Genomic DNA, 12892 nt, shown 5'->3' with positions numbered 1-12892 from the left:
CAATTAACAGGCAACTGGGGACAGTAGGGGTGCACGTTAAATTTTTTGTTGTTTGTTTGCTTTTTGTATGGAAAGATATTGCATTTTGCAACCACTTGCACTATGTCCCACTCCGAAGATTGGAGACCGTCCGCGGTTTGTGTGTAATCCACAATCTGAATGTAGAGTTTCATGTTTATGTCCCCGTTTGCCGATGCTTACAAGCACACACACACATACGTGTAAATCGTGTAAAACGGGGAGCCACTCTGCATACTATGCAATCGTGGAGATTTTTATTCAAGGTCTTATACATAATATTTTATATGAAAACAATTAATGAAGGCTTCAAAATTTGAAATCAATGTTGATCTTCATGAAAAAATGTGATATTATAAATTTGAATCTTTACATTGAAAACGGGTATATTTCAGTTACATAGTGACATTGATTTCATAGCATAAGAGTGTGGAGATTGTTGTAATCGATCATGTAATCGATAAAAATTCAGGCGTGTATAAATGAGTGCATACTAACTGTGGAGCTCTATGGTATTCATATGTTTGGATAGATGTTTACTAACTGTGGAGATCCACAGTACTCATGTTTGAATAGGTGCATACTAATTGGAGATCTACAGTATATGTTTCAATAGGTGCATATCATAACTGTGGAGATCTATGATATTCATCTGTGAATAGGTGTTTACTATTAAACTTAGTAGATCTACAATACGCATATATTTGAATAGTAGTAAACTAACTGTGGAGATCTACAGTATTCATACTTATGTTATGAATAGGTAAATACTAACTGTGGAGGTCTACAGTATTATGTATGAATAGGTGTATACTAACTGTGGAGATGTACAGTACTTACATGTATGGATAGGTGTATACTAACTGTGGAGATCTACAGTACTCTTAAGTATGAATATGTGTATACTAACTTTAGAGATGTACAGTACTTATAATATGTATGAATAGGTGTATACTAATTGTGGAGATCTACAGTACTTATATGTATGGATAGGTGTATACTAATTGTGGAGATCTACAGTACTTATATGTATGGATAGGTGTATACTAACTGTGGAGATGTACAGTACTTATATGTATGGATAGGTGTATACTAACTGTGGAGATCTACAGTACTCTCAAGTATGAATATGTGTATACTAACTGTGGAGATCTACAGTACTTATATGTATGGATAGGTGTATACTAACTGTGGAGATCTACAGTACTCACATGTGTGGATAGGTGCCTACTAACTGTGGAGATCTCCAGTACTCATAATAAAATGTTATGAATAGGCGTATACTAACTATGGATATCTCCAGTAACTATGATTATGTTATGAATAGGTGTATACTCACTGGGGATCTTCTTTAAAACTGTATCTGCAGTATTCATGTTAAATGGATGCATAGTTTATTAAACTGGAGATATACAGTAACTCTATATCTACAGTCCTTATGTTTAAAGGGGAATCCAATGCAAAAGAAAAGTTGTTATAGAGGAAAAAGTAAAAACAGACAAGCAGATAGGTGAAAATTTGAATAAAATCGGACAAAAAATAAGAAAGTTATGAATTTTCAAAAGTTGTAAAAAGTTGTAATCACTATACCCATGGACACTTCAAATTGGCCGCTTTAATGATGTCACTGTGATGTAAGGTAGGGACTGCCCTTCCATTTGCTCTATAAAAAAAATTGCTAAAATTCATTTTTTTTTCAAAAGTTTTTACTTCAAATCAAATTTTTCTTTTATGTGGACACAACACAATGTGCCGGGATTGTTATATTTTGATTACTGCCCCAGGAGATTAGGCACTTATGGGAAAACCACAAATTCCTGATAATCAAGTACACAGCCAATGGGAAAGTTGTCCCTACCACTTGTCATAGTTTACTTCCACAGTTGCCAATTTGAAATTACATAGTCTTAGTGATCTCATTTTTAAAACAGGAAAAACTTTCTTATTCCTGCTCCAAATTCTTTCAGACTTTCACCATTCTGTTTTTCTTATTTTTCTTCTCTCTCCCACATCACTTTATCACCATGGTTGGATTCCCCTTGATATAGGTGTATACTAACTCTTAAGATGTACAGTCCTTATTTGTTCGAATGAGTGTGTACTTACTGTGCGGACCTTCAATAGAAATACATCAAAAGTGTCAAGTTCTAGGCATGAGTTTATGCTTAGAGGGATATCTACAATAAAGATCTTAGCAGGACTCTTGGATTTCAGCTAAGGATATCTACATTAGAAAAAAACATGTTATGTGTTTGAATAGATAGTTATTTGTCCCTCTTAAGCCTAAAAGAAATATATTTTTCACTCATCACATACCATCTTATAATACTTTCAACATATTTTTGTACATTCTATATCTTCTTCTAGCTTTGGCCTTGAAACCAACTCTCATAATCTTCCCCCATCAAATTATATCTTTCTATTATCACTATCAACATTTTCTCCACTTCTAAGAAAAATATGTTGATACAAATAAATGAATGACGCATTGTCTTATAGAAATAAATCAACTTTATTCTATAACAAAACAATAACTAGAAACAAGAATCAATTTCACATTTCTCAACTTTTTTGCATGGATTTTAGGACAGATAAATTTGAGAGATATTGATTGAACACCTTTTTTACTTTCCTAAATTTCTATTTCAATGTTTGATTTTCACACTCTATAAAAAAATAAATATGTTTCATGTTTTCTATTTGTCATCAAATCACCTTTTTTGGGGGTGGGGGTACCTATTTAGGAACACATGCAGTAAAAGCATAGTAGATGTAACAACAATTGAACACAAAATGTAAAGATTTCAAAACACAAGATTCACTAGTACTCTGCTGGCGGCATACATGTAACCGTGTCATACTAAAGTAAAGCATTCTTAACATTAAAAAGATGACATAACATAGCATAATTCACAGTTTTCCTGTCGATCTCCACAGCTATATTGCATTTAATCATGTCAAGACCGTATATTTCTTAATGCCGATCTCTAATTTTGGCATTCAGTATTCAAACATACGATGTAGTCAATTAGAGATCTGCTTTACAAACTGTCATCGTATGTTTGAATAATGTAAATGAAAATTATGATCTGAAATTAACAGTCTTCTTATAGTAAATCTAAACATTTCCGATTAAACATTATACGATACACTGAATGCATCGAAAAAACATAGATTTGCACATATGGGACCATGGGGCTTTAAATTGACCTGTTCTCTAATAATTGAGGTTCTCAGTATTTGTTTCAGACGTAACCATTATATTACTATGCATTTGTCTGGATTCTAAGAAAATCCAGTAGCATCAGAACAGTTTGATGCCATTAATAGTTTGTGTCAGGCCATTTGGACAAACATAATGTGCTCCCTACATTTTAAGGTTAATTGTCTCTCAAATTTGCTTTTTATTCATAATTCATAGTCCACTCTCAATTCAAGGTAGGAAAATTTTATCAAGTTTGCAGAATGAGACTTTCACAAAAGAGGCTTTTATTGAAATGAACATCATGTCCTTTACTCATAGTGCGAGTTACCGAAATAAAATTATTCAAGAATCCCAACATGTTTGTCCTTTGTTTTTATTTTTTTATCACAATAGATGGTGTACGTCTATTATGCCCATGTGCATGGTGTGGAAAAAGTAATTTGTAGATCCTTATTATTACAAAATTATGGAAACATTTATCCTTAAATGTAACCATTATTTGTATCAAAATTTACCATGGAACTATCCATATCGAGTTCTTATTCAAACAGCAAGTTCAGCTCCCAAACCAGTTGATTTCAATTAAAAACAACAAAAGAAAATATTACACAGTTGCTAGTTATCATGAAAATAAGTTTGGAGAAATATGTGAGGAAATCAGTTTCTTGAAAAAAGAAATGGAAACATATTTATCATAATTATACAAATCAAATGGTGAGAAGTGTAACTGTTTGGCAGCACAATCCATGAAAAGGTTGCTAAGATGTCATTTGTGATCAATCATATACATGTATTCATGTCATACAAACTTTTCCAACATTCTTTTTAATTTATGATATTTCTCAACATCTTTCAAAAATAAATATGCCTCCATGATTTTCATGTCATCAAATCAACTAGTGTGGGTAAACCAATTTAGGGGCATATACAGTAAAATCATAGTACACATAGAGAATACCTGAACATGAAAAATGTTATCACTTAAAGATTTCAAAACACTAGATTCACAATTATTCTACCAACAGCATATACATGTATGTAACATATCAAGTTATCTCTTATTTAAGAAGTATGTTCAGCTTCCAAACTAGTTGATTTCAAAACAACGAAACAAAACATAACAGAAGTAATAGATAAACAGATTTGAATATCGCTAAAGACATATTAGCAACCTGGACATGTTATTACATCAATATGTATTTTTCTAAAACATGTCAAATGCGGTAATTTTTATAAATCTGCAAATACATAACCAATATATGTGCATAGACAGATGCAAACTCATCAACAAACTTTTCTTGACGCTGAATTTATTTTCATGTATAAGGAATATACATCACAATTGCAAGTTATCATGAATATAAGTTTGGAGAAATATGTGAGGAAATCAGCATGGAGTAATCTAAAGTGTTATTTAACTTGCACTATTTCTTTAGAGGATAATATTTGAATCCCATATTTTGAATATTGTATGACAAGGAACCTCTAATATAAAGAGGAAAATAATTTTTGGTGGTATGACAAGGAACCTCTAGCGTAAAGAGCAAAATAATTTTTGTTGGTTGGTACACAAATGACATAACATAGAGTCCTTTAGTTTTGTGAGATACAATTGTACATCGAAACATGCTCAATCTAGACAGTAAAGGTATTATGTTACTTTTTCAACAATCTTTGGCAAATTTAAAATTTCAAAGCCTTAGTGAAAAACATTTGGCTTTGTACCTTAATAATACTCATAGAAACAACTGACACCAAAACGAAGCAAATACTGTTTTAAAGTGCAAAACTAATTTTTGAGAAATTTTTTTCTCTGAACACGATACCATATTTGCGATTCAATGAATTTTTTTTTTCTGTCCTTTTACAATACTTCAAATATGAGCTTGATTTCCTCACATATTTCTCCAAACTTATATTCATTACTTGCATCCATGCATATACATGTATATATTGTTATGTACTTGTAGATTTATCAAAATTATATAATTTTTCATGTTTTAGAAATAGAGTACGTATTGATGTTATAACATTTTTTTTCAATATATTTGGGTGAGAACAATGAGAATATTATATTTTTTGAAAAAGGAATGGATATACATAATAATGTATTCAGTAATGCACATGTATATAGGGAGTCTACCAACGACATCTGTGGTAGTTGCCTGTCCTGGTTGCTAATAGGTCTGTAGAGATATTCAAATCTGTTCTATTCTGGTATGTTTTGTTATTTTTAATTGAAATCAACTGGTTTGGAAGCTGAACATATTATTTTACATATATACTGCTGGTAGAGTAATGGTGAATCTATATTAAGGTATTCAGGTATTCTTATTTAAGAAGCAAGTTCAGCTTCCAAACCAGTTGATTTCAATTACAAATAACAAAACAAAATATAAGAGAAGTAACAGATAAACAGATTTGAATATCTCTAAAGACATATATTAGCAACCTGGAGAGGCAACTATTTTTTGCAGTCTTTCTGCCTGCTGTCTGCATCAAATTACTCTCTGGTAATTTAGGGACGATTGGTGGGGGAAATACAAAGTTCCTTTCAACCCCATAATCATACAAGATTTCTTCGTTTGCATTGATGTCTCTGCTTGCAAAAAGAAGGAGCTGAGGTTCTCCAAGTATATTTTCACACACTCTAACTTTTCCATTTGTCTCTTTTTTTCTCCCATGGTTAACAAGTCTGCCCAGTCTTGGTCCTGTGGTAGGTTCAATTGAGGCATCACAACTGTCAAGTAAAGAAGAAAGTATGAGAAATAAATAGCACAACAACAAATTTTTATTTCCAAAACAGTCTATGTAAGTGATAATTCAACTAACAATCATTACATACATTACAGTGAGACGATACAATAACTGTATGAACACTGTAATGTAATGAAAGGATGTATTTGATTTGGAAATTACTCATTTGTTATTTCCATGGATATAACAAGGAAAATGATACAGAAAAGAAAGAAAATATGGGCAGATGCATTTACATGTATACCATACTACATTGAAAGAAAAATGCCAGTTGTGGAAATGATTTGAGTGAGGGTAGGGTTTCACACACCAATGCTTGTTAAGTGGTGCACTTTCAGAACATGGAAAATACTTGTTTAGGGTGCTTTTCGAAACCCCATGGTATCCACTCATCATTGGAAGTGCCCCCCCCCCCCCCACATCGGCTGGGGGAGGTCCCCGTTCTTTGTCCATTTGTTGTAGGTCCATGGTTGAAAGCCGGTGGTCGTTATAGACAGGTTCTTTAATACATAATCCAATATCCAAGGGAGACAAGAAAATAGGTCTTTATGGGCAGGTGGTCTTTATAGACAGGTGGTCGCTAAAGCAGGTTTGACTGTAACACAATTTGCAATGGATCTGTACACAAATTCACGTATTTGAGCAATTTTTGGTCGACATGCACTTACGAAATATTGCTTAATTTCGGAGCCGCGTACCCGCGGGCATTGCAAACTTGATCTCAAAAGTTGTGCTCGACTTGAAAAAAAAATCATAGAACGGCACGGTGCCAGCTTTTTGTGTTATGGTATGGACGAGTCACGTTTCAAATTTGAATCGTGACTCGTATACAGGGGGGCTGGAGATTTAATTTGGCTTGATGTGACTAGTATGATATTCCAATACTTTTCACAATTTATTTCAATTTATTAATTGTAAATTAATAATTAAGACAATCTTGAAAATTGGCCTTCAACACACAAAAAAAAACTTGTAGAGGAACATATCATGACATGAATTTCTGCTAAATGGATCTTGAAGTATTGCCATAAAATTTGTGTCATTTGAAAGCTGAGTATATGCCAGGGTTGATAGTATAAGCTTATAGGTATTTCAATTTGAGACACTGCATTTGATATTATAAATTAAACGAGGGTATAGTTGAGGGGTGGTGGATGGTGGATAAGAACCCCCCCCCCGGGGGGGGGGGGTGGTAACTTCCATTGACAAGTGGAAACCATGCGTGTCAAAAACACCAAAATACTGAAAGAGGGTACATATTACACTAGGAAAGCTCTGTGTTTACAGTCCAATTTGCGAGGGTATGAAAAGAAAAAAAATGCACCAACATTACTCGTTTATGGTCCAATTTGAGGGGGATTGGGAGATGGGGTAAACTACAGGAATAAACTTCAACACAATGCAAGTAAAGGCGTTAAAGCTGACATGATTACGTTCATGGCAAGCCATTGTAATTACTACACTATACTCCGGGAGGGGGGGGGCACTCAGTATATTTTGTAAATTTCACACACCAATACTTGTTAAGGGGTGCACTTTCAAAACATGGAAAATACTTTTCAAAACCCCATGGATGCGCATGGTATCCACTTGTTGATGCAAGTGCCCCCCCCCCCCGGCCATGTCACTCGGGGATTGTTGTATTGTTAATGCATAACTTTGGTTTTCAAGGGGCTAGACCTTTGATTTTAGTCTCATTTTACAGCTTCATATAATGGGTATAACAATACACCTAGATCTATACACATCAAAGAATCATTAATTAATCAATATTTGTTAGAAATTAAAGTAAAAACTGATAAAAAATGTCTGTTTTGGGATATTAAAAAATTTACATAAATTTGCATATCTAAATGACCTTGAATTGATTTAAGTTATATATCTTCTGAAAGGGAATTTCATAAGCAATACAAACATGGTACTAATCAATGGTATGGGCAAAGAGAAAAAAATATGGATGTTTGAAATAGTTAATATTATTGGGGTACCAGGTCATAAAAAGTAAAAGATTTTCACTTAAAAGATGTGAGCAGTTCACCCTACCTCATTTTCAATGTCATTTTTGAATTTTCATGAAATTTCCTTTCAGAAAGAATATACTTTTGTATGGTAGGATAGATATTTTAAAGTTATGACCATTTGTATATCTACATGTAGATACCAACTAGGACAGGAGGAAATAACTTAACTTTAACAAAAACACATTTGATTGTCAGGTGATTAGGTATTGAGCACAAATCTAGAAAAAAGTCAAAATCTGAGCTGACATTTTATATAATGATCAGTAACTCCAAATTGCTACTTTTATGAAAATCACATCAAAAGTTGTGCAAAACTTGAAAGAAAATAGTTGTGAACATTTTTATTAGAAACGTAGAGGAGTGCAACAGTCGTCCTATATGGGTAGCCTGTGGACATTTACACTAAAACTGATCAACATTCGTCATAATTGTGGTAATCAACAGTAAACAAACGGTCAAAGTGTACTCTGTTGTTCATGTCTGGATACCAACTACGGAGATATTCAACCTATTTCAACATTCCCTAGATGTTTAAGTTGATACCATTTTTTTTTTTTTGTTGTTTACAGTATAATTATGTTTCAATGAGTTTATATCAACTTTGGATATCGTCAGTGCAGAACTATATATTCCTCATACATGTATATATTTTAATCACTGCATGGAGATATTCAGTTAAACTATTTCAAAATCTCCCATGTGTTTCAATGATGGATGTTACATGCAACTGCAGATACACATGATACAACATTACTCATATTATTAGTGTGGAGATTGATCTACAGAATACACTCTAATAATCCTCAAACATGTATGTACATGACAAGTGGGTATCAACTGTGGAGATCTACATCATGTACCATAAAACTATAACAGCAGCCCTCATGTTTAACTCGGTGCACACCAAATGTGGAGATCTACAGTTAAAATAGATCGATATTACTTTTAATGGAGTGGGTACTAATTGTGGAGATCTACAGTACGTACAATAAAACTTTTCTGAGTTACATTTATTTACAACAAAACAGATGATAATGTTCTTAATAACATTGATGTCCCTTTTTAGTGGAAGGATTGGTGATACTAAACAGATGAACAGACCCAGGGGGCCACTTCCCTTGACGAGTGAATACCACATGCCTCCAAGGGGTTTCGAAAAGCACATACCCTAAATGAGTATTTTCCATGTTCTGAAAATGCACCCCTTATAGTACTGGCATGTGAAACCCTCCCTATAAGAAATATTGGTGTGTGAAACCCTAGCTTAACTAGTATTAGAAACAAAATGGTACCCTTAACAAGTATTCCCTTTATTTGACCCCCTGAACAGCCCCAGCAATCCCTTTTCTAGTACGTGTATGCACATGTACAATTACATCAGAGAAGCAAACCAACAAACTGACGAGTTTATAAGTTTAGTCCCAGAGATTACCCCATCTCCCAAACCCCCTCAAATCGGACCCTAAACACGTAGTGTTGGTGCATTTTGTCTTTTTCTACCCTCTCAAATTGGACCGTGCACACTCGAAGCTTTCCTAGTGAAATATATACCCTTTTTTCAGTATTTTAGTGTTTTTGACACTCTTATTATGTTACGCACGTAACGTGCCCTATCTTGAAAAAGATTCCCTTTTTTTTACATGTTTTTGGGGACACGCATTGTATCCACTCGTCAATAGAAGTGCCCCCCCCCCCCCCCAGGTGAACAGACACGATGAATGCGACTGTGTCTCCTGTATGCCAAGCTGCCTTAATTCTGTTAATGGCTCAAACTGTTCTTTAAATATATTGATAACCTGAATAAAAAAACATAAATCACATGCAGCTAGTTGACCTGTTGGAGATTCCACCTCACATCTTATAACTTCGAAGTCTGATCACTTTATCCTATATAAGCTCCTATATGGCGAGCTTAAACAAACTAGCTACGAATTTCATAATACGACCTGTTGACTTTGACATTTATTGTCAACAAAACTCTAATCTGTTTGTCTCACTAAGGTGATGCATACAACATGTAGTTCCAAGTTGAAGTAAATGGCTAAACTTGTTCAAGAGTGTTCATGCAAAAACCTGAAATTTCATTGTAATTGACCTTAAAGGTCAAGTCCACCCCAGAAAAAAAGTTGATTTGAATAAATAGAGAAAAATCAATCAAGAATAATGCTGAAAACTTCATCAAAATTGGATGAAAAATAAGAAAGTTATGACATTTTAAAGCTTCGCCTTTTTTCACAAAACAGTTCTATGCTCAAATCAGTGATATGCAATTGAGAGTGTCTATGAGGTCACTCACTATTTCCTTTGTTTTTTATTGTTTGAATTACACAAATTTTGAATTTTTACAGGTTTGACCATTAGAATCCTGTTGTTTAAACCACAAAATGTTAAAACAATCGAATTCCACATTTTCAGGGAGGAATGAAACTTTGTTTCAACATGGCAAAATGGAAAATTCAAATATTTCATATTTCATATAATAAAATACAAAAGATATAGTGAGTGGGTGATGTCATCAGTCCCCTCATTTGCATACTGTCAAGGATGTGCCATATAACTGTTTTGTGAAACTTAGCGAAACTTTAAAACATCATAACTTTTTTATTTTTAGATCTGATTTTGAAAAAAAAATTTCAGTGTTATGCTAGTTTAATTTTTATCTTTCTATTCAAATCATCTTTTTGTTGGGGTGGAATTGTCCTTTAAAGAGATAAATGAAAGTGCAAGTATAGTTGCAATTAACACTGATTTCATGAGAAAGTCTGTAACCAAGGTTAATCGTCACTATATCATTAAAGATCTAGATTGGTACATTAAAAAAAAAAAACTTTGTGAAATCTTGACATCTAAGCTGAAAAACAATCACACTGGGGGATGCCAACACAGATAAGCACATGTGGACAGTGTATTATTATTATTGCTTGGGAAAAGACCTGACAAATCCTTGAAATGGTGTGCTTATTTTGCTATTTTTTTCAGCAATTACACAATTTCTTGTTGAATCCTTTGGCACATAGTTGATTATTTTATTGGATTCTGTAAAACTCATTTTTAAATCATTACTACAAATGGCATACATGAGTACCAAGTTTGAAGTTAAAAACACCAACCAGAACAAAAAAGTTAAATTGACAAATCAAAAGTTTACAAAGCTGCAAAGTACGGCAATGCAAATTTCATGCATATTTACTGCTTGCCAACTGAGTATTTTGCTCTGGAAAAAAAATTAAATCAGTGGGCTTCGAAAATAGGCTTTATTGTGCTTCTCACTGGCCTGCTGATCTGTGAGGTCACACTGTGTAAAGAATAGTTTTTACATGTGTTTGTATGCAGAAAAGATCAATTATTTTCCTGGGTTTTTTTTTAGATCATGAATTTATCATTGATTTTAACAATTTGCAGAAGATTGAATGACACTGAAAAGATTTTGTGCTTAGATGGATGAAAATTAACATCTCTTGACCATACTTGTTGTGGTTTCTTTGAATTGGCTCTTATTTGGTCAAGATTGCCATGTCAGACGAAACTGATACACACACACAATCTGAATGCAGATACAGGTAGAAAGCTGTGACAAGAACAAGATATATGAAAAATATTTCCCAGAGCTGTAGGTTTCATAAAATTATGCAGGAAATATTTCTGAATTAGAAAAAAAATCAAATGTATAATCTACAAAACAGTATGACAAAACAGTTTTCAGGCCGGTGCACGAAAAGCACAATAAAGACTATTTTTCATTGTGTAATTTATAGCTTTTATTAATTGGTGAATAATTTGTCAATTTCACTTTTTGCTCCTTTTGGAGTCTTGAATAGAACAAAGGTTTCTTGGGATAGGCAAAAACATATAATCATTTCACTGATTTTCATGATTTAATCTAATCTAATGAGTTCATTAGTACTCAGGGATCTGAAGGTTTCTTTTTTTTTTCTGGTTTATTAATGTATGCAGATTGTAATAATTACTACATATAACTTCACAATAAAATATGTTCAGGAGCTATTGGAACATCCTGGGATGAATGTTATAGATAGCTTCTACATTCTTACTTGCAGTATACATTTACAGCAGGACAGTGGTCCTGTTTTCTAGTGAAAATCATTTTGACAGACTGTTAAATGCCAAACAATGATAGCTGATGAGCTTTTGCTGGGAGATTCAGGCTTAGAAAAGGATAACAAATTTAATTTCCATCTTGAATGGAACACAGAAAATAAATACAACAAATTACTCACCATGTTCAGGTTCACGCCCCAATATGCCCCCTCCCCTCCCCCTCCCCCGGAAAAACTTCCAACGTAGGGTTAAATAATAATACTAAATAATAAATAAATAAATTTTCAGAAAAAAGTTAACATTCATGAATAAGAAGAACAACAATAAGAAGCACTATAAGAACAATAAGTAAAACAACACAAACAAAAGCAAAACAACGGAAGGAAGGAGGAAAAGGAATATTCTCTAATGAAGGGAGGGATAGATGAATTGTAGAAGGAGAAATAGAAGTTATAGAGGGGGGAGGAGAAGTAGAAGTTACAGAGCGAGGAGGAGAAATAGAAGTTATAGAGGGGGGAGGAGAAGTAGAAGTCATAGAGGGGGAGGAGAAGTAGAAGTCACAGAGGGGGGGAGTAGTAGAAGTTATAGAGCGAGGAGGAGAAATAGAAATCATAGAGGGAGGAGGAGAAACAGAATTAGAGGGATATTCAGAAAAAATAGAGGAACGAGTTATACGTATAGAAGATAGAGAGGGGAAAGGGGTAGATTGAGGAGTAGAAACAGAAATTAAAGATGAAGTTGTAGGGCTGGGAGGAGGAGGGCTTGGAGGACCAGAGTTTGATATTCTATGACTCATTTTTTCAAGCTGTGAAAAACAGAATAAGAAGGATTA

General features: G+C 33.6%; 1 long non-coding RNA gene across 1 annotated transcript in view; it reads right to left on the bottom strand.

Annotated features, from left to right (window-relative positions):
• Positions 1 to 2519: 2519 nt before the first annotated feature.
• LOC135156630 (uncharacterized) overlaps positions 2520 to 12892 on the bottom strand; it is a 29326-nt gene continuing 18953 nt past the window's right edge. The window contains exon 6 of the long non-coding RNA XR_010295686.1: positions 2520 to 5963. This is a non-coding gene — a long non-coding RNA (uncharacterized LOC135156630). The remainder of the gene's footprint in view (positions 5964 to 12892) is intronic.

The sequence above is a fragment of the Lytechinus pictus genome, chromosome 14, assembly GCF_037042905.1.
Source record: "Lytechinus pictus isolate F3 Inbred chromosome 14, Lp3.0, whole genome shotgun sequence".
Taxonomy (NCBI): domain Eukaryota; kingdom Metazoa; phylum Echinodermata; class Echinoidea; order Temnopleuroida; family Toxopneustidae; genus Lytechinus; species Lytechinus pictus.
The sequence above is the reverse complement of the archived record's forward strand: the minus strand, read 5'-3'. Positions and strand labels throughout refer to the sequence as shown.